We start from the raw sequence: 23,401 nt of genomic DNA on the forward strand, positions 1-23,401 counted from the left end.
GGAGAGATGTTTTATAGATTTCCTTTACAAACCAAACAAGCTTTAATGAAGTCTAAGCTCGTCCCGTGGTAACCACTCTGTGCTTCCTATATTTCCAAATAGTTCTTGTAATTTGTAAAGGAGATCATGAACTTAACAGTTTAAATGTATTCATCATCACAACAGAGGAAGTGAGTATATGGAACCAGCTGTCCAAGGAATTAATTTCTTCTATTTAACACAATTTCCCTGCTCTTCCCTTGCCCCCATGTGTTTGGAAGGCAGATAAAGTTGAGGAAAATTGTAGAATCCCAATTTGCAGTATAAGACAATTTCAGAATTGCTGATTTTCAAGGGTTCTATTGACTTCCCTGGTCAACACTATGATTTAGTTTTTCTCCTAGTGGCAGCAAAGCTGGTCTGTACAAATAAACAGCATATAGGAAACAACACCCAAGACTTAAAGAATGCTAAAAGGCCTAGTGAAGGAAGAGGGGGAATGCCCCCCAGAACACTGATGGGTCTGCGATGTGTTGCAGGGAGGAGGATTGTCTAAACTGGAAAGACGGGAAGGGGGAAGGTTGTCATTTGCAAGAATTATAAACTGACAGAAAGCCTTTTGACCAAACCAATTCCTAGCTCTCTTTTGATATATTAGCAAGGAAATGCTCCTGTCTCAGGGAGTTGTTTCTGCCCTGTTCTAATCCCCTAATCCCCTGCTTCAGACCCATCCCAATAGGATTTCGCTGTTCAAGGTTCAGTCCAAGGACCAGCGGCAAAGGACGCTCGTTACCTGGGAGTTCGTTAGAAATGGGGGATCTCAGCAACCCACTTCAGACCTACGGAATCAGAAACTTCATTTTGACAAACTCCCCAGCTGATTCCTACATACATTTTACTTCTGAGGATTGTAATAGAATTCTTGTCCTATAAATCCATTAGTGAGATTATGAAGAAAACACAAAGCTATGGAATGAAAATCTTTTCTGTCCTTTTAACATAACTGACCATTGGCCACCAGCATTGCACCAGTTTTTCCCTTGGCTGCCGTTCATTCATTCAACAAATATTTGGGAGGAAGATAGGCAAACATAATACATAACTAACATTTATTGAGCTCGCTTAACCTCCTAGACACCCATGAGATTATTATGCCCACTTTTTTATGTGGGGACATAGAGGAGAATAAAGAGAAGCAGCATCATGCCCCAGATGACATCAAGAGTGTGCAGTGGAGCACCCGGGATCCCAATACAAGCCTCTGTGAATGCAGATCTCACGCTCCACTAGGCTCAACCGCCCACACGGTGTACATTCATTCCCTCTCCTCTACAGGAATGTTGCACAAGGTCAGACTTCCGTAGCCGAGCAGCAGAGTTCCTCCTCTGGCCCTCTGCGTCGTGGGCAACAGCTGAGTTCGAGGTCAGAAGGAAACAGTAACCAAATTCCAGAGCTAACACTTTCTAAGTGTCTGGACCGAGTCTCGGGGGCGGAAGAGTAAACTTGCGACAGCCTGGGAACACCTAGACTTGCTATTTCATTCTTCCCTCCATCTTGGTCCTCCCAGCATGGGAATTGGAGGCGAGATGAGAGCCTAGACCAGACTTCCCACGACCAAAATGGCGGCCGCGCACTCTTTGCCCAGAGTCGACAACCCTAGCCTCCGTTCGGTCTCCATGGTGACGCGGTCAGCTTCACCGGCTCCAGCCTAGGCCAGGCAAGTATGGAATTGATGATCATTTCCCTCCCCCTCATTTTTGCGACAGTTGCAGCGAAAGTCACGGCAGTTGGGTGTCAGCTGATTTACTGCAGCGGCGGCGGTGGCGGCGGCGGCAACGGCGCCTTGCAGCCTCGGTGGGGACACGCCGGCTGGGCTCGGGTTGCGGTCCCCAAAGGTTTGCCTACGCTGATTTGAGCACCCCACATCCTCCCCACAGAACGTTCTCGCCTTGTCCGCCTTTGCTGGGGCACCCGCGGGCGGTGGGACAGACAACATCGGGGCATGAGATGAAGCTGTGACAGGTAAGGGGGCTTTCCAGCCACCCCAGGGGGAACGTTCCCCCGGCGTGGGATGTGCCCGCGACGTGGAGGTCGGCGGCCGGGGGTCAAGGGTCACAGCCCGTTCTGAACGTGGGCGGCGCCAGCTGTTCGAGCGCTGCTGATGGAAGTTCTGTTCTTTGCCGAGCTTGCAGGTTCAGGCCCATAGCTAGGCGCGTTTGCCTGGAGCGGGGGTTTTGCCTGGGGTCTTTGGGGCTCCTTGGCCTGGTGTATGACATTTGCTTTTGGTGACACTGCCTTTGGTCATGAGATGGGACCTCCCTGCCCGCACTGGCAATGTAAACGGAGTGAGGTGGTTTGTGATGATGGGTGGGTGGCTACTGACGGTGCTTTTGGGTAATGTGCTTGCTTTGGGGGTAAGCACGGTCTCTCCTGACCTATCGGTACTCCTCTCTAGTTTGTTCTTGCCTAAGGTACTGACGTCTGTTACAGTTTCATTTTTGAGGTGCCACCTGCTCGCCCTCATCCCTTTGCCATCGGACTTGGTCTAAGGATACCTGCTACTCCCACTTACTTTTGGGTCCCAGCGTTCTGTATGTTTGGAGTCAACGCTGCCTTTGATTCAAAACTTTACTTTTATGTTTTGACTCACTTGCTTTGGCAGTTTCTGAGGTTCTAGGCAGAATTTGCTTGTTCTTATAGTTTGAAATTATGGCAGGTACGGTTGCGTCTTGACCGCGGTGGCAATTTTGGGATGCTGCTGATTTTAGGATTCATTGAGAGCTACAGCTTGCTTTCACAGTAACATTTGCCGTAAGCCAAAAAAAAGCAGGGTATGACTCTTTCAGATGATATTGCTTAGGACTTTATGGATAAGATGGCAAGAATCACATGTTGTCTAAGAGAAATTGATTGACTTGAAATTTTGGTGTAACATACAAATTTTCTTGCTTTATAAGCTGCTTGTGGCAGTGGATGTGGAAGCCGGTTTAAAGGGAAAAATAATGTATTGAAATACCTTAATTTACAAAGAATCAAAAACTTCCTTGATTTCAGTGAAAATAACAGGTCGTAATTATTTCAAATTGGGAAAACAGAACGTACATAGATGGTAAATCCCTCATTAATTTCAACAAGAGATTATTACGGAGACATTCATTTGATTAAATGTCTGTATTTTAAAAACAGTCCAGAGCTCTACCTAACAAAACTAGACTATACACTTTATTTTTTCTTATTGCCACCTATACGTAGCTAAATATTAAAAGATCTTGGTGATTAAGTAAATCTAAAGGACTGGGCTTTGCTTTATTTGAGTATCATCGAAGGAACTTGAATTTTGAGTAGTGAGCCTTGTATCTTACAATTTCCTTTTATTTCTATCCTGGATATAAGTTCTGTTTTGAAGCAATGTAAGTGGAGTGGTTTATCCATGTAACGGGCTTAACGTTGAAAACTTGAAAGTAGTGAGCTAGTTTTAATGCCTTTGTCATGAGAGCATTGAGCCTTAGTAGGGTGCTCTGTTAGGTATGAGCCCTTAAAGTTTGTTTTGGACCTCAGGTGCAGAGGATTGAATGAATCATTCTCAATTCACTGATCATCATTGGCTGTTCAAGGTGTGTCTCCTGGTTTGTTTTTTTCCCAATCATTGTCCTTTATTTCCAGTTCCCACCCCATTCCCTTGTTCATCAACCCGTCGGAAGCCATTTTAGCATGTGTGATACGTATCCTTCTGTTTGTAGGTGTTATTAAGTATATATTGTCTTGGGTGCCCACATTTTTAATTTTTAGGGATATCATGTTATATATTAAATATTATATATCATATGCTGTATAATCGTAAATTGAAACTTTTTCTCCTTACCACATTAAAAAAATTTTTTTTTAATGTTTATTTTTTTTTTTTGAGAGACACAGAGACAGAATGCGAGTGGGTTGGGGAGGAGAGAGGGAGGCACAGAATCCGAAGCAGGCTCCAGGCTCTGGGCGGTCAGCACAGAGCCTGACGCAGGGCTCGAACTCGTGAGCTGTGAGATCATGACCTGAGCCAAAGTCAGCCGCTCAACGGACTGAGCCACCCAGGCGCCCCTCCTTCTTACCACATTTTAAAGAGCTATTCGTGTCACTGTCCCTTGCATCTGACTGTTGCAGAGTGTTTCAGAGAGTGTATCTGCTACAGGTTATCAATCTGCTCTCCCATTTGTGGATACCCATTTTACCTTTATTTTCCCTCTTCTACAGACAATGCTGTGTAATAAACATACATCTGAGACCTCTATGATGCTTTCTTTTTTATTATTTATTATTTCATTTTTATTTTTTAGCGAGAGAGATTGAGAACAGGGAAGAGGAGCAGAGAGAGAGAATCTTAAGTAGGCTCCATGCTTAGCATGGAACCTGATGCGGGCTCAATCTCACGACCCTAGGTTCGTGACCTGAGTCAAAACCAAGAGTCAGATGCTCAACTGACTGAGCCACCCAAGCGCCCTTATGATGCTTTCTTTGAGATCTGTATCCAGGAATGTGATTTCTGGATCATAGTGCATTCTGCATTCCTATGTTTTATCAAAGGACTGCTGGATTGTGTTCCAGAACAAACTGCAATGGTCTGTACTCGTGCAGAAAGTTCTTGAGCGTTTCTGTGTCCTTGGATCTCCCTGGATGCTTAGTGTTATCCAGTGTCCTAGTTTTTCCTGGCACTAATTGATACAAAGTAAAATCTCATTTTAAGTTACATTTCACTGTTACTATGGAGTTTGAGCATTTCTTCATGTGTATTTTCCCTCTTGTAAAATTGTTCATCTCTTTCTCATTTTTACTTTGAGGTTTCATTCCTTGTTAATCTGCAGAAATTCCTTGTATTTCCTAGATACTGGTCTTTAAAATATTTTGAGTGTTCTTGTTTCTATTCTATCATTTGTCTGTAACATTTTTCCTGATGGGTTTCATTGAACAGAAATCTTCAATTTTGATGTAATCAGATTGGAAAAAAATTGCCTTCTGGTTTGTGCTTCGGGGGTTTTGAGAAGTGTTTCCCTAAGTTTTAATGTCATAAAGTTACTCTTATGTTCTACTAACTTTATAGTTTTCTTTAAAATGTATAGGTCTTTAGTGCATCCAGTCTTTTTTTTTTTTTTAATGTCACAAGGAAGAGATCCAGTTTATTTTCCATGTAGTGTGCCAGTTTTCCTAGAAGCATTCTCTCTTTTCCCCTTACACAAGGGATGCTACCCTTATTGTAGAACGAGTTCTCTTACATACTCTGAACACTCTATTCTGATCCTTTGGTTTATTTCTTTGCTCTTGCTGTAATATATGGCTTTCACACAATGCTTTGTATTATTTTTCTTTCTCTACATGAATAATTCTTCCCATTTTCTCTTAGTCTTGTTTTGAAATAATTGTAGATCACAGGCAGTTGCAAAAATAGTGCAGAGAGGTCTGATTTCCCCCAATGGTTACATTTTATGTAACTTCAGGCAATTCCCCCCAGTGGTTACATTTTATCCAACTACAGTACAATAGCAAAACCCAGAAATTGACATTGGTGCAATGCCTGAACATGGTTCTATGTCATTTGATCACCCGTGTACATACCTGTAACTGGCACTATGATCAAGGTAGAGAACTATGTCTTCATCATGAAGATCTCCTTCCTGCTATACCTTTTTAGTCAAATCCATCTCCCTTCAATCCCTAACCTCTGGTCACTAATCAATTTTCCATCGCTATAATTTTATCGGTACAGGAGTGCCATATAAATGGAATTACACAACAGAAAGCTTTTTGAGATTGAGATTCGTCCAAATTGTTGCATGAGGTAATTTTTGAGATTCATCCAAATTGTTGCATAATTTGAGTAGTATTCCATGGTATATATGTACCTCAATTTGTTTAACCATTCCCTGGGACGTTGGGGCTGTTCCCAGTTTTGGGCTATTACAAATACAGCTGCTATGAACATTTTTGTACAGTTTTTTTTGGTGTGTGTTTGGATGTAAAGTTTCATGTTTTCTGGGATAAATGCCTTGGAATGTGATAGCTGGGTGGTATGATAAGTGTAAGTTTAGTTTGTGAAGAAACCGCCAAACTGTTTTCCAGGGTGGCTACACCATTTAACATTTCCACCAGCCGTGTATGAGGGATTGAGTTTCTTTGCAGCCGTGCCAGCATTTGGTATTATCACTATATTTTTATTTTAGCTGTTTAGATGTGTAGGGATAACTCTAGGGCGCCTGGGTGGCTCAGTTGGTTAAGTATCCGACTTCGGTTCAGGTCATGATCTCACAGTCTGTGGGTTCGAGCCCCATGTTGGTCTCTGTGCTGACAGCTCAGAGCCTGGAGCCTGCTTCAGATTCTGTGTGTCCCTCTCTCTCTGCCCCTCCCCTGTTCATGCTCTGTCTCTCTCTGTCTTAAAAAGAAAAAACAAAAAACAACGTTAAAAAAAAAAAAGTATGGGGTTAGTGAAGTTTGTAGGTTCGTTCCCATTTTGTCCCCTTCATTGTTGCACTTTATAAAGAGTTCATGGTCTTAGCTATGTGCATGCCATTGATCACAGGCAGAACCAACTGAGAGTTTTCCTACGGCCAGTGAAATCCTGTTATCAGTGAGGATACCTTATGTCCCTACTTACAGATAATATGATTATGATGTCAACTTCGAATTTGAACCCTGTGCTTGTGGTTCATTTGCCTTGATCTGTATCTGATTACTTAAAGCTACTTTGCTGAGAAGACCACAAAAATTTTTGTTGGAAGAAGTCCTACATCATGACTATATTCAGAAAGTCCTTGGCCAAGTGGAGTTTTTATTTCTTTTCTATTAACATATATATTGTATTCATGAAATATCAAACACTTGAAATAAAATTAGGCATCTTTTCCAAAATGTGTTGGTGATGTTTAATGAACATGTAGGTTTTGTTTTGTTTTGTTTTGTTTTGTTTTGTTTTGGCTGATAGTTGCTTGGGTTAATGGAAGTCAGAAAATGATGGAATAATAAAAAGTTAGGGCACTGGTCAGTTTAGGGCAGAGAAAATTGCTCAAGTGCCAATGGTTATTCTGCAGGCTCTTTTAGAATAGAAAATTACTGGAAATACATGACTTTTTAACTACTGTCTCCCATTCAGCTTAGCACTTGTAATTTATGACCTTTCAAGCTCACTGAAGGTATTTTACTAGCGTTTTGCACATACATATTTCTTTCTGAATGTTGGTGGTTAATATATGTCAGTGATAACAGACTGATAGAGTGTGCCAGTTACCTTCTGTTCTCACATTCAAGTTATTTATTTGGCTGTCTTCCTTAAGGGCTCTTCTTTTTTCTAAACATTTCAAATATAAACAAACAGTAAAAACCACCATTAGGGGGAGTGAAAAGTTCACACTAATAAAAGATCACTTTACTTAGTTTAAGAAACAGTTTTCTGACTCATTAACAGGCCTTCATGAGTGTAGTAGTGATTAAACCATGTCAGCTAATTAGCTGCATGGGTCCTACGACATGTCTGGTTGTGTATGTGTCACAGATAGAATAGAAGAGGAACAGCCTGCAGCTGAGGAAAAACAGTATGTTAGCAGGGATTTGACTAGGGGGACTTGTATTAATTGTTGCAATTATTATAGAAAATTAATTGATTAGCAACTCTTCAGTGAAATCCAGAGCATGTAAAATCAAGACGTATTTTCATTTGCTGATGGATACAACTCTTTTTTAAGCCAAAGCAAATATACTTTATTCACTTCTTTGTTCGTGTATTCAACAAGTATTTGGGTGCATGCTATGTGGCAGAAACTCTGGGCACTGGAAATACAGTGTGGAACAAAACAAACATCAATCATCACTTTCAAGTTTACATTATAGTGGGAGAGCCAGAAGAGAAATAAGCAAAACGTCTGGTATGTTAAAGGATTGTAAGTGCTCTGGAGAGACGGGATAAAATACTGTTAGGATGGTAGATTTTGTCATTTCTGTTAGTTGGGAAAGGGCTCGCTGAGAAGAGACCTGAAGGGGGTCAGGGAGTGTGCCCTGAAGACCTGCCTGGGGGACACTGTTCTGAGATAAGACCCTGCCTGATGAGTTGAAGAAAACCAAGAAAGAGTCAAGAGCGGATGAAGAGAAAGCATGGGAGACAACAGCAGCCTCATTCATGTAGGATGGGCAGTTGTATAATTTGGCTTTTACTCTGAGCGAGACAGGAAGTCATGGGAAGAATTCCGAGCAGATTCGTGATGCGATGTGATTAAAAAAAAAAATAGCGTCATTCTGCATGCTCTGTTGAGATTGCAACAGGAAAACAGGGGGACCAGTTGAGAGGCTATTGTGTTATTCATGGTGGGAGATGCCAGTGATTTGGAGTGGGGTGGTGGTAGTGAAGGTGTAGAGGAGTCTTATGGCTCCGGATAGAGTACTTTGAAGGTATTACCGGTAGTGGTTTTTTTCTGATGGTGTGGGGTGTGGAATGTATGTGAGGGGAGACTCAAAGATGATTCCAGGATTTTGGCCCGTGGAACTGTAAAAATGGAGTTGCTGTCAACGGAGATGGTGAGGATTGTGGGAGGCGCAGGTTTGGGCAAGAAGACCAGGGACTCACTTTTGAACAGGTTAAGTTTGAGAAGCTAATTGGCTATCCAGAGGGAAATGTTGAGTAGGAAGTTGGATATGTGAGTGTGGAGTCAGAAGACAGCCTCAAGCTGTAAGTTAGGAATTGCCAATGGGTAGTTGGTATTTAGGCCATGAGGCTTGGTGAGATCATTGAAGGAGGGAGGAAGGAAGGGAAGGAGGGTTGCCAGAAAAGTGCGAGGACTAAGCTCTTGGAATGCCAACATTTAAAGGTCAAACATGAGGGAAAATGAGAGACTGAAGCTCGAGAGGTGTCAGGAAGGAACGAAGACCTGGAGGCAAAGAGAAGTGTTTTAAGGGTGAGGAAGTATGAACTATGCCAAATGCTGCTAGTAGGTCAAGAAAGATGAAGATTCGGACTTGACATTGGATTTAATAATGGAGAGGTCATTCGTGACCTTGTCAAGAGCAGTTGTGACAGGTAGAACACTTTTCTGTGGTCTCTAAGGAAAAGGGTAATGTTACGAATGAGGGCATTCTGACTTGGAGAGAGGTTACATATTTCCTTAAGGTTTGTAGTTAGTAAATGCAGGAGCTGGGACCGTCCCTTGCCAGAATGACTGTCAAATCATCGTATTTACTCAGCATACTTCACCAGTCCCCAGAATAACGTGGCAATTCAACTTCCAGTTTGGGGCAGCATGTTTGTTTCTACTTCTGGGTCGTTTAATTTATGAACAGTGAAAAACTTCAGTGCTCAATTTAGTTTTGATGGCAACATGAGGGAAAAAAGTAGGAATAACCGAGAGGCAGGTGAGATTAGAGGAGAGATTGGGTTCTACCAAATGGGGTCCCTGTTGCCTAAAATTTAGGGGCTCGATGGGCATCGTTTGCTTTAGCTTAATCGTAGCTCTTGAAACCGAGGCGGGTTGGTGATAGAGCAGAAGTTGAATTCAGACATCCTGATGGCAGCTGTAGAAATTTAGAAAATGACTCATGCCTCAACGTCTATGAATCATTTAAAAAATTGTGATGTATTTTTGACCAGATAGCTCTACAGTTCTTCAAAACCTGATTCTCATGTGCTCAGGGCTGTTTTGCAATGAGAAAGAAGACTGTGTTGTCTTCCATTGCCATCTGCTCATTGCACATGTCCTTTTGAACAGAATATTGGAACTCCTTTAAAACAGCAGTCCTTAAGTTTCAAGTTCATTGGGAGTAGGTTTCTTGCCACTCAAATAATAAAGTATAATGTTGTCAGTTTAGAGACAAGCTGAGTGTTCTGAGTAAGCAGCTAAGTTATTTCTAGGTACATTTTATGGCCTAGCTGTCTTATTGCTTTATAGTCAAGAGTATGATCTGATTCAGTTTTTTCCAAGTCTTTAATCAATTGGTATCAAAAGCACAGCACAAAGAAAACTCATAGTCTTAATAATCACTTCCTTCATGACATCATATTGTGAATTTGACTTGAACACACTCTTCTAACAAGTGAAGTAGGAATATTCTATGAGAATCTGAATAAACCTTTACAGACTTTCCTTTTTTCTTCCCTTGCAGCTGTGGCAAGTAAGGTTGAGCTGCTTACGGTCCTTGTTTCTTGTGTTCCCCGTCAGAAGGTGGGTAGTGTAGGCTGTTCATGTGTGCCCATTCTCATGAGAGAGAATTTGAGTTTGTTGTTCTGTAAGTCTCAGGGGGCCTGCCTGGCACACAGGAAGTACACAGACTGAGATGATATTGGCTCTCCTCTGAAAATGCCCGTGTTCCCGGGATAGAAATACACCTTGCTTTTGCATTTCAGAGTTAAAATTTATTTGTAATGTTTGTTTATTTTTGAGGGGGGGGAGGGACAGAGAGAGAGGGAGACACAGAATCCAAAGCAGGCTCCAGGCTCTGAGCTGTCAGCACAGAGCCTGACATTGGGCTCGAACTCACAAACTGCGAGATCATGACCTGAGCCGAAGTCGGACACTTAACTGACTGAGCCACCCAGGCGCTCCCGAGAGTTTAAAAAGCAATGTAGAGAAATTAACATTGATCTCATACTCGATTTTTCACATGTTGTCCTGTTTTATAGCTTTAGAAATCACATGAGATATCAGTGTTATATGTGATATCGCAGAACAGCATGGTCTTATCACAACATCACTCCATAGGTTATTGATGGTTTTAAAGGAGGAAAAAATAGTTACAGTGGGGATATCTGGTAGTCAGTACCTTAATCAAATGGTGTAGGACAATGTGATGTTACATGCCTCCTGTGGTGATGTACCATGAAGTGTATACGATGTCATCTATGAAGTATTCTTGCCCAAAATGTTTTACTTGAGCCTAGTGATGTCTTTGGGTTCAAATTCCAGTTTATGGAAAAATAGGAGATAGAGACACAAGCTAAATGACATGAGAAAAAAAAAATCACACAAATCTAAAATGTGTAACATTTTATGAGCAATTCATTTGTTTGTTTTTTTTTTTAAATTAATATGAAAAAAACAAAGTTGGGACTGTTTTAGAACTAAAGACCAAAGAGACATAACAACCAAATGCAATGCATACAACTTGAATATTTACTGGTTTAAAAGAAGTTACAAAAAACATTTTTTAGACAGCTGAAGTAATTTGAATATAGGCTGGATTATAGATGCTATTAGAGAATTATTATGGTGTTGATAATGGTGATTGTGATAATGGGATTGTGTTTATGAAGGACAATCGTCTTTATTTTTAAGCTGTATATTTTAAATTATTTAGTGGTGAATTGTCATAATGTGTGTAGGTTATTTTCAAAAGGTTTAGCAAAAAAGAATATGTATGTAGGTACATACATACACAAATGTTGACAAGGGAAATATGGTACAATTTTATTCGTTGAGTGAGTTTTATACTCTTTTTTGAACCTTTTGTACCTTTGAAATTTTTCATAGTAAAAAGTTGGATCATAAGGGGAAAAGTAAATTTCATCCTAAGGTTTTTATTAAAAGAAAAATCAAATTAAATAGTCCAAATCCAATGAAAAACAGATATGAGATCTTCCCTTGTCCTTTGAATTCTTCCTAGGGCTTTCTATGCCTTCATATATCTAGGCAGAAGAAAGCTGACAAGATAGAGGATAATTGTGGGAGAACTGAAGCAGACACTGAAGAGAGACGGTTGAAGATTAGCAAGTGATCGGCCATGTCAAACCAGCAGCTTTATAAGACTGTAAGAACTGAATAAAATTGGTTGGATTTAGAAAGAATGGAAAGAATAGGTGTCAACAGTACATTATTGTCAAAGCAGCCTCTCTTTCCTCACGTCTGTCCAGGGCATTGCTTCTCTCTGTTAGTACTGGAGAGTTCTGCCCTGGAGTGTCCGAGAAATCGTTGATCTCTTCATGTAGAAGGAGCTCTTGAGTCCTTAGATCCTGTTTGTGGATAGAAACTCGAATACCTGAGACCTTTTGTAGTGAGGAAAGGGAAACAGGGAGTCAAAGACCACAGGTTTCAAAATGTTGATTGTAATTAGAATGACAGAGAGAACTAGATTTACAACCAGGCGTCAGTAACAAGGGAAGGTGTGTTGGATAAAGATGACATGTGAACATGTTAGAAGGACAAAGGCTAATTTAGTGGACATTAAAATGGTAGACAGGTAGAGGATGACTAAGGGAGTAAGATTCTTGAAAGAGTCCAGAAGGAGTTCAGTTTACCAAAAAAAGGGTCTTCTCTTGCTTGGCAAACAGAGCTTAGTAAATGCTAGGTATCGTTATTCTGTTTATTCATTCAATAAGTACATATTGACCAGTAGTAGATGTCAGGAGCTCTTCTTAGTGTTGGTGAGCCACTGCAGATCCCAGTAGAATGAAGTTTGCTTGGTGATGATTAAATAGCAAAGGTGGCGGGCTTACCCTTGAGGAACACAGATTACAACTTTCTTTTTTTTTTTTAATATTTTTTTTAATGTTTATTTATTTTTGAGACAGAGAGAGACAGAGCATAAATGGGGGAGGGTCAGAGAGAGAGGGAGACACAGAATCTGAAGCAGGCTCCAGGCTCTGAGCTGTCAGCACAGAGCCCGACGCGGGGCTTGAACTCACGGACCGTGAGATCATGACCTGAGCCAAAGTCGGACGCTTAACCGACTGAGCCACCCAGGTGCCCCAGATTACAACTTTCTAAACAAATTACACATAAAGCCGTAAGTATTATGTGCCCGTATATAGAACATGTACTGAAAATATGTTTGCAGAAGTAGTGATTCATGGGTTTGGGGACAGAGCGCTCACAGCAGAGAAGAACTAGGATTTGAAAGATTGTATGCTACAGATAGATTCTTGTTAAACATTTTTTGGGAACTCCATGTATGCACACGTGCATCATTAAAACAAAAGAAACTGGTGAGTCAGGGCCATTTTATTTCGTTATTTATTAAGCTATATTTTGGAATACAGTGAAGTAGCCAAAGGAAAACTTTAAGACCAATGAATTTATCTTGAGAATTAGGATTCCCACTCAATGTAGCCTCTTCTTAATTTCCTTCTTCATAGATAGTTGTCATTGTGTTTTTTGTTTGTTTTTGGTTTGGTATCATTACAGAATTATTCTAAATGTTGTATGCATATGTATGCATGTATACATGTATATAGATACACATACATATATCTTCCTTTTAAAGCCCAGAATGGGAGTGTGTTTTAAACACTACACTGTGTCTTTATCTCCCGCTATATATTTTGGAGATTATTTCATATCTCACACTGCAGTGTTCCATTGTAAGGCTCTATCATAATTTAATCTCTTGATTGGTGGACATTAAATTTTTTTCTATGTACCCTTTAAAAATGAGAGAAAATTTGGGGCACCTGGGTGGCTTAGTTGGGTATGCGTCTGACTTCATTTGGCTCAGGCCATGATCTCACAGTTTGTGAGTTTGATCCCTGCTTCGGGCTCTGTGCTGACAGCTCAGAGCCTGGAGCCTGTTTTGGATTCCATGTCTCCTTCTCTCTCTGCCCCTTCCCTGCATGACCTCTGTCTCTCTCTCCCTGTCTCAAGAATAAATAGACATTAGAAACAATTTTTAAAAATTAGAGACAATTTTAAACACAAACAAATCAAGTAATGTCATGAACCCTCTTGTACTAAAAAGAACTTCAACACTCATTTTTATAGGCTGGGTTCCCTGGTGAGCAAACCCTGAGATGGAGATTCGCCCTCAGGTTTATTAGGGAGTGCTCTCGGTATCAACATCCAGGGAAAGGAAGGACAGGAAGTGGGTTCTGCCAAAGGGAGAAGTTGAGTTATGATGAGTCTTAGTGGAATCTCAGTTGACCCCGTGGGGGGGTGGGAGGGGGGTGAGGGGAATTCTGAAGATGGAATGACCCTTTAGGGCTATTCTGAATGGATACGAGGGGACCTGGTTTTTATATCCCTGAATCGATCAGTCATTGGATATGGGCTGTCCCAGGGGAAGGGGGTAAGAGCTTGGGTAAAACATGTCCTTTTTGGCTAGGGCATTTCCTTCCTCCCTCTATATGCTGCTGAGCCCCGACATCGTATCATTTTGTTCATAAATATTACAGTTCTACTTACTTCTGATTAACGTGATTTAGTAAAACACATTGATTAACCAAGTTGAGTGAAGAATGACGTTTTCTGGTATATGGAAGTCTGTGGCAAGTGAAGACAGTATAGAATAGTGAAGAGTATTTCATTAGGAATCGGGAGGTCTGTGTATGCCTGTGAGCTCAGTTTGCCATGCGATTTTGAGAAAGTGGCCAATGTATCTGAATATCCACCAAAATAAAAACTGTTAGATGGCAGATGAGCTATATTCTCTCCATTTCTAAATCAGGAAGCCAGTTTACTTATTTATTTATTTTTGGTCAACTATAAAAGTCTTTCTTTTATAACTGCTTAAATGTAAAAAAACAAGCAAAGCAGCAGGAAGTAGACCCATTTTCCTCAACTTTTGCAAAGGTTTGGTTTACTGATATAGGCAAAGGGTGCTTGCACTTTTGTTGTTCCTGTGGAACACTTTCTGTTGAATTCTCTGGTGCCATTTTATGAAAATATTCTCTGACTTACAATTTCTTGAGACCAGATGAGGTGTCTGTTCCCCTTCTGCCTCATTTATCACTTCCCTTCCTCCCTCCTGTCACGCTCGCTTCCTCCCTCTTTCCTCATCACTCTGCCTAGAAAATAGGTCTTTTTCTTGCCTCTAGCCTTACATATTGCATCAAACCCCATGATTTATTGTTCTTCTGTATCGTCTTGTATTTTCTTTTTCTTTCAAAACTCATAATTTTAGCTAAGCTTCTTCTTTGTGTGCACCCAGCCTAATTGTCATAGCATCATATTTATTTTCCCTCTCTGTAGTTTTTTCACTGCGTTAATCCAAACTTTATACTATGTCACAGAGTTTTAGCGTGTCGCTTCTCTGTCTACTTAATGGGACCACTAAGTCACATTAGTCTGATCCTGCCCAAGACTAATGTGAAATCTGGTAGTATCTTCTCCCTTCTCAAAATCTATTTTGGTTAAGTGTAGACTCATTTGTCCCATATATTAGAATCTGAATTTGTTAATGACTTCACTGGGCATCTGTAGTGTAATAATAGTGCTTATCCTTTACGTAGAAGGCTTTTAATATTTCAAAATGCTTTTTCTTTTCTCTTGTCCTTGTAGTACCTTTCTGTGAAGCCTGTTTCATAGTTCATGCTCGTCGCTATCAACTTGGTGTGAGCACCAAGTCCTATCTGTTGTGTCTTCAAAATAGCTCTCATATTCCTCTTGTTATTGCCATTCTCACTATTACTGTCCTTCATCGTATATTCATTGGAGACAGCCTATGTGGCAGAAACCATGCTAAGCATTATGTGGTGAATACACACACGCGGTTCTGATCTTAGGGAACACGAGCATAAAGAGTAGTAGCGGAGAGTAGAAGACGTTTGTTGGTTAAACAAAAAAGCCCAGAAATAAGTAATGAGAGATTGTGATAAATGTCAGTACCATCATTTCTTACCAGCAGTACTGCAGCGGCCCCACTGTCTTCAAACCCACAGTGTTATCCCTATTCATTGTATTGCGGCTAGAGTGATCTTCCTGAAAAGCAAATTCGGAGGTCAAACTCTTGACCTGTTTCCTGTTGCTGTCAGGTAAAACTCTACACTCCTTCAGATGGCTTATCAGCTCCTTTATCATTTGGTGCATATTGACCTGTTGTTTCTTGTGTCATCATTTGGCCTTTGTGTTCTGAATGCCACCTCTCCTATTTTCACTGCCAAGAAAGAATTGAGCTTTCTTATCTATGGGTTTTAGAACACGCAATTCCCCCAGCCTCTTCCTGGGTTAATTCTCACCATTATTTCTCCAGAAATCCTTCCTGGACCCATTAAAGTGTAGGTTAGGATGTCCACCTTTTGTGTCTCCATGGGTCTCGAGATTTCTCCTGTATCACACTCTATGGTAATTGTTTGCTTGCTCATGCATATGCTCTACTGGATAGTTGAATTGTGTCTATATTATCAACTGTTGTAATGCCGTGATACAGGCACAAAATTAAAACTTGGGAAATGCTTCTCTGAAATATATACTAATTATTATTATTATGAGACAGAATTTAATTTAAAAGCTGTTTTAGTATCACATAGGAGGTTGCAGTATTACTGCTAATGAAGTCATGCAGAACCAAATTGTCATATTTGCAGATAATAGAATTGTGTCTGACAAACCTATACAGTGGTACTTTTAGGTTATAGCAGGAAGTCATTGAAAGATCATAACCTTATTAAAAATCCAACTTTATTAAATATGAAATGGCACTGCTGGAAGAAACCAGTAGATGTGGAGGCAGAATGTGAAAAAGTCGGGGCGCCTGGGTTGAGCTTACGACTTCAGCTCGGGTCATGACCTCACAATTTGTGAGTTTGAGCCCCACATCAGGCTTACTGCTGTCAGCACAGAGCCTGCTTCAGATCCTCTGTCCTTCTCTCTCTGCCTCTCCCCACTTGCATTCTCTTAAAAATAAAATAAAAATATTAAAAAAATAATAAGAATGTGAAGAAGTAGGAAAATCTGTGTTTTTTAAAAATTAGTATTTACTGAGCATCTGCCATGTGCTAGGCATTTCACTAGTTGCGTTATGTGCATTTTTTTCTCTTAATCATTAGTATGGCTTTCCTAAAAGACGGTATTATTGTCCATCTTTTACAGATGGGGAAGCTGAGACCCAGAGGGGTAACTTTTTCAAAATTCCATAAAAGAGCCAGGATTTGAATACAGTTCTTCTAATTGTGAGTTCAGAGTTCTTTCAATTATGATTATTTTTGTTCTTCTTGTTGACTGAAGTACAATTGTATTTCTTTTTTTTTTTTTTTTTTTTAATTTTTTTTTAACGTTTATTTTTGAGACAGAGAGAGACAGAGCATGAACAGGGGAGGGGCAGAGAGAGAGGGAGACACAGAATCGGAAGCAGGCTCCAGGCTCTGAGCCATCAGCCCAGAGCCCGACGCGGGGCTCGAACTCACCGACCGCGAGATCGTGACCTGAGTTGAAGTCGGACGCTTAACCGACTGAGCCACCCAGGCGCCCCAGTACAATTGTATTTCTATACAGAACTAAGAAATAGGGGAAATTCAGTGAAATAGACAAATACATGAAATTAAAGTAACCAAAAGAAATGACTTAATTTTTACCTCTAAGATCCTTGCTCTTTACGATTTGAGGTTTTTGACTTCAAAGTGATGCAAAATTAATTTTATAAATAACTGTTGGGGAGAAAACTAAACCTCAGAAATGATATGACCAAAGACTGCGTGTTTAGTGGTAGAATGAGGTGTAGACTCTGGAACTTCTGATATTTGGCTGTGAAACTTTATCACTATAAAATTTTTATTTGATATACAATCTCTAAATGTAATTTTAACACTGATTTTGATAGAAACATGAATGAAAATGGAATGTTCCTAATATTCTTCTTTTTCTAGAAGTATCTAGTCTTAGGACATACCTGTTTGTGATTTGAAAGCCAGCATTTTCCCTTGATATATTAGTGACAAAATATGAATATGTTGTACACAATATTTTGGAGAGTTGGATAATTTTATTCAGAATTTCTATTAAAGTTAATACTATGTCAGATTAATAATTTGTTCAGTCACTTTTGTTTTGGGCCTTTTCCATGAAAATACGAATTTTAAAATCTCAATCCTGTTCTAGGACTTTCATTCCCATTTAATATAAAGCTTTTTTGGAATGTATTTAATTCCCTTCAGACAACAGATGATAATGTTGCAAACAAAGACTGGATTATTAGCTAATCAATAGAGTGGTTGAGTGATGATGGTTGAAAAACTGCATACTCTTTTTTTTTTTTTTAATTTTTTTTTCAATGTTTATTTATTTTGGGGACAGAGAGAGACAGAGCATGAACGGGGGAGGGGCAGAGAGAGAGGGAGACACAGAATCGGAAACAGGCTCCAGGCTCCGAGCCATCAGCCCAGAGCCTGACGCGGGGCTCGAACTCCCGGACCGCGAGATCGTGACCTGGCTGAAGTCGGACGCTCAACCGACTGCGCCACCCAGGCACCCCGAAAAACTGCATACTCTTGATTTATATTGCCTTTTATTGCTCTTAGGTCATGTGTGGTGCCAATTTAGAGTGTCTTGGCTTATCCGTTACTCATTTTATTTTATTTTTTTTTTACATATACATATATAGTTTATTTTTAATTTTATTTTTAATTTTTTAAAATTTACATCCAAGTTAGTTAGCGTATAGTGCAACAATGATTTCAGGAGTAGATTCCTTAATTCCCCTTACCCATTTAGCCCATCCTCCCTCCCACAAGCCCTCCAGCAACCCTCAGTTTATTCTCCATATTTATGAGTCTCTTCTGTTTTGTCCCCCTCCCTGTTTTTATATTATTTTTGTTTCCCTTCCCTTATGTTTATCTGTTTTGTCTCTTTAAGTCCTCATATGAGTGAAGTCATATGATATTTGTCTTTCTCTGACTGACTAATTTCACTTAGCATCATACCTTCCAGTTCCATCCATGTAGTTGCAAACGGCAAGATTTCATTCTTTTTGATTGCTGAGTAATACTCCATTGTATATATATACCACATCTTCTTTATCCATTGATGGACATTTGGGCTCTTTCCATACTTTGGCTGTTGTTGATAGTGCTTCTATAAACATGGGGGTGCATGTGTCCCTTCGAAACAGCATACCTGTATCCCCTGGATAAATGCCTAGTAGTGCAATTGCTGGGTTGTAGGGTAGTTCTATTTTTAGTTTTTTTGAGGAACCTCCATAATGTTTTCCAGAGTAGCTGCACCAGCTTGCGTTCCCAGTCTGTTACTCATTTTAAAGAAATTCAAACTTAGATTCCTGTGTCCTACCTAATTACATGGCTAGGTCATGGCTGATTGCCCATTTTTTGTTTTAATCAGTTGCTTAGAACTAGGTTACCACTTGTTACCAAGTGGTACTCTCAGTTAATCCTTCTTAGAAATACTTGTCTGTGATATAAGCCTTGTTATCCTTTATTTCACATTATTTCATTAGTGCTTTTAGTGGCTTTTCTAAAGTTTCACTTTTATTAGATTTTTAAGATAGTAGACAAAATGTTTTGAAGCATTTATATTTTTGATGGAACGAGATTGTAATTTTTTTCTTATATATATTTCTTTTTTTAAATATAATTTATTGTCAAGTTGGCTATTGTATATATTTATTTGTATTAAGAATGTTCACACAGTTTGCTCATATAATGAACTGAAGATTCCTCATCCTGTTCCTTGGTTCGCTTTCTTTCTTCTTCTTTTCTTTCATTTAAGTTATATACTCACACAGTATAGGGTCAAGTAGATCTAGAAGACTTTATTACACCAAAAAGCATGAGAGAAAAAAAAAATGTTGAAAGCCCAGAGGTCTATGGTGTAATGATTGAGGATTATGTGAAAGTTTAGGTAATTCACAGGACATCCATCGGTTTGGTTGCAAGTGGCAAGTACCATGGAAGGCAAAGACTGTCTGTCTTAGTTTAAGGTAAGTCTCTAAAATGGCCCAGGTTATTAAATAAATACCAGTGACTTAATTATTGAAAGCATCTGCTAGATCAGTAGATGTTCAAGAAATTCTTGTTGCTTAATTATTACACCATAGCCAGATTTCTAGGTTTTAAGGACTTGAATATGTCTTTTCTTTGATTCAGAAATTCAAGTTAGGGGAGTTGCCCCTGGGTGGCTCAGTTGGTTAAGCAACTGACTCTTCATTTCGGCTCAGGTCATGATGTCACAGTTTGTGGGATCGAGTCCTGTGTCAGGCTCTGCGTGGAGGGCAGGGAGCCTGCTAGGGATTCTCTCTCTCTCCTCTCTTTGCCCCCTCCCCCCCGTCCTCTCTCTCTCTCTCTCTCTCTCTCTCAAAATGAATAAACATTAAAAAAAAATTCAAGTTAAGATCTTGTAGTCTCTTAAGTTGTCATAAATAGAATGTGTTTGTTGTGTATGCTAATGGAAATTGTAAGCTCTTAGGAAAAATTACCTATGATTCAAGAATAATTTGTTTCAGTGGAGAGTATGTTACTATACCCTAAAAAAGTAAGAATACTTGTTGTTTTTCAAAATTAAATTAAAAGTGTATTCATACATTATTAGGTACATGTCCAGCTTAGCATGTATGGCATTTAATTTTATATATATATTTATATATATATATGTATATATATATATATATATATATATATATATATATATATATATTACACATACCTCACAGTGTTTTTGTCTTCTCATAGGTGAGTAGATACATTAGTATTTTTAAGGAGAAAATAGACTTTTTTTTGTTCTTCCATGTAATTTATTTTTAAATTTTTGTTTAAATTCCGGTTAGCATAGTGTGTAATATTATTTTCAGGTGTATAATATGGTGATTCAACACTTACATATAACGCCTGGTGCTCATCACAAGGGCACTCCTTAATCCCTGTCACCTGTTTAACTCACCTCCCTCCCCTCCTCCCCTCTGGTAACCATCAGTTTGATCTTTATGAAACTTTTCGTTTTCTAGAAGAAAAGTGTTATTCTCTCAGAAAAGTGATAGGAAGAATTCAGAACCTTTTAGGAGAGAGACACACAAATTATTTGATTTCTACTTGATTTTCTCTTTTGTTAAGAATTAATTTTGTCTGGTTAACCTTGTTGGACCAACAAGGTCCAAATTAATTGGATCTAATTTATATTGAAAAATAAGAGTGATGGAATCTCATTAAAAAGCCACATGTGCTGCTTTGACAGTATCTCCCTTTAAGAAGTAAGATTGCTTTTAGAATACAGCTTTGCATTAGTAGTATTTCGTTGCAACTAGAGGAGTCAGTGCTCCCCAAATTGATACATGAATTTGATGCAGCTCTAGTCATAATCTCACCAGGCTTTTCTGCAGACATTTACAAGCTGATTTTTAAATTTGTGTGGAAGTTAAGAGGACCCAAAGGAATATCCAAAGGAATCTTGAAAGTAAGAACTAGCAAATTTCAGTGCTGAAAGGAAATATTTATGTGTTCTTTTGGTGTGGAGATTTCTTGAATTCTCTTAGAAATTAAGCAGGATTAGCTTTTACATATTGGACTTATATGAAACCGAAACATATATACATTTTACAGTGACGTATCTAAACCATCCAAGTTCATCTTTCACGTGTTGGTCAACTGATGATGAATTTTAATTGTCTTCTACTAGTGTATGAAGGGGCCTGGCCACAGGATGATGGTTGTATTTGTCTCCCTGTCCCCTTCTCGCCCCCAACAAACCCTCCTCCCCCCGCACTTTGTAGGGGCCTTAAGATTTTTCCTTTATGCAATTGTTTGTCATTCTTCTTACCACATCATGTATGCCATGGATGTTATCCTTACAAACTTTGGGGGTGTAGTGTATCTGAGTGTGCAGTGAGGAAAATTGTACATTTATGTGTAACAAAACTTGAAAAATGTGGCCTTAAACAAGTGGAAGTTAATTTATCCTATGTAACAAAAAGTCCAGTCTAGAGTTCGAGAAATACTGTGAAGCCTGAGCTCTCCAATTTTTTGAATTAATGCAGCATCAGTGAGGATGTCTCCACGTCTGGGACGAGATCACAGAGCCAGTGTTGAGATGTCCCTGACAGTCTTCTCTGCCTCCAGCTTTTGAACATTCCCCCAAACCCACTTCTCCACAGTCTGCCCCCAACTCCGGTTTAATACCCTTGTGTCTAGGAGGTTTTAACATTAAGAGTGTTCTGAAAGTCAGGAGCACAAATCCACTTCTCCACATGAGTCCTAAATAAGACTTTGTCTCTTCTCCTCGTCCTCTCACCCTCACCCCTCTCCCCGCACCCACTGCCCCAGACATGTTCTGATATTGTATTGTTCTTTTCTTGATTTTATTTTAGGGAGAGAGAGAGAGAGCGAGCGAGGGAGTGCGAGCAAGAGAGTGGGGGAGAGGGGCAGAGAAAGAGAATCTCAAGCAGGCTCCATGCTCAGTGCAGAGCCCTACGCAAGGCACAATCTTATGACCCTGGGATTATGACCTGAACCAAAATCAAGAGTCAGACACTCAACCAACTGAGCCACCCACGTGCCCCTGTATTCTGTTTTTTTCAATACCATCTTCCAATTGGTCACCAGGTCCTTTTGATTAATTATTATTTATTTAGAAGTTGTCTCTGTTTATTCAGAACCGCCCTAGTCCCAGCAGCAAGGACGTATCAATAGCAGCTACTGATTGTGATATCCATTGCGGGTTCATGTTTCATTTCAGGTCTTCTTTATGATTATTTACCTTTTAAATATTTCACTTAACAGATACTTTCTATTTAGATCTTTTAGTGTACCAGCCAAGAAATAGCATTGCGCATAATTTAAGGACCTTTGACAGGGCATATATACCTATGGGTCAGGACAGGTTAGTGTAATTTTTTTGAAAATACAGCAGTGAATTTTGGAATCCGGTTCCTGCTGCACCCCACCTCCTTCCGCCACCCCCAACATAAGACATAAGATGGTAACTCTTTACCTTGGTCAGACAGAACTTGTTACATTATTCCTCAAATGAGCAGTTAACTAGCTGATGTAATATCCCCTGGAAAAGATGTAGTTAAGTTTTTCTTTTTTCTTTTTTAAGTTTATTTGAGAGAGAGAGAAAGCATGAGTGGGGGAGGGACAGGTCTGTACTGACAGTGTGGAGCCTGACATGGGGCTTGAACCCATGAACCGTGAGGGTATGACCTGAGCTGAAGTCAACCCTTAACCGACCGAGCCACCCAGATGCCCATAGTGAAGTTCTTTACCATTATTTCCTGAGAGGGAGAGAGCATTGCTTTTTGATTGATTAATTTTAGTATTATAAAATTCTTTTAAAAGAACATATCCTGGTTATGGGTTGAGTTGTGTTCCCCTAAAATTCAGATGTTGAAATTCTAACTTCCAAAACCTCAGAATTTGACTTCATTTGGACATAGGGTTTTTATGGAGGTAATGAACTTAAAAGGAGGTCATTGGGGTAGGCCCTAAACGAATATGACTGCTGTCCTAATTAGAAACATATTTGGACATATACACAGGGAGAATGCCGTAAGAGCGTGACGATGGCCTTCTGCAAGCCAAGGAGAGGGACCTCGAACAGATCCTTCTCTTGACAGTCAACCCTACCTCTACCTGATTTCAGACTTTTAGCTTCAAGAACGATGAGACAATAAATTCTGTTGTTTAAGCTACTCAGTTTGTGGTCATGGCAACTGTAGGAAACTGATCCGGTTCTTTATGAAAATCCCTTCATTGCCCTTAATGAGAATTCCTCTCAGATTCTGGTCGACTGTCAGTTCTTGATTTCTGTGAGAATGTGGGGGA

The 23,401-nt window shown here is 39.8% G+C and overlaps 1 protein-coding gene across 5 annotated transcripts in view; it reads left to right on the plus strand.

The window, feature by feature from the left end:
- Positions 1–1,601: 1,601 nt before the first annotated feature.
- WDR7 (WD repeat domain 7) overlaps positions 1,602–23,401 on the plus strand; it is a 363,164-nt gene continuing 341,364 nt past the window's right edge. The window contains exons 1-2 of one of the 5 annotated variants that reach the window (XM_047827884.1): positions 1,604–2,001; positions 16,731–16,810. The gene's annotated coding sequence lies outside the window, so the exon portion shown is untranslated. Of the gene's footprint in view, positions 2,002–9,014; positions 9,020–16,730; positions 16,811–23,401 lie in introns of those variants that run through there. The other 4 variants (XM_047827886.1, XM_047827887.1, XM_047827883.1 and 1 more) reach the window with 4 other exon arrangements.

The sequence above is a fragment of the Prionailurus viverrinus genome, chromosome D3 (assembly GCF_022837055.1).
Source record: "Prionailurus viverrinus isolate Anna chromosome D3, UM_Priviv_1.0, whole genome shotgun sequence".
Taxonomy (NCBI): domain Eukaryota; kingdom Metazoa; phylum Chordata; class Mammalia; order Carnivora; family Felidae; genus Prionailurus; species Prionailurus viverrinus.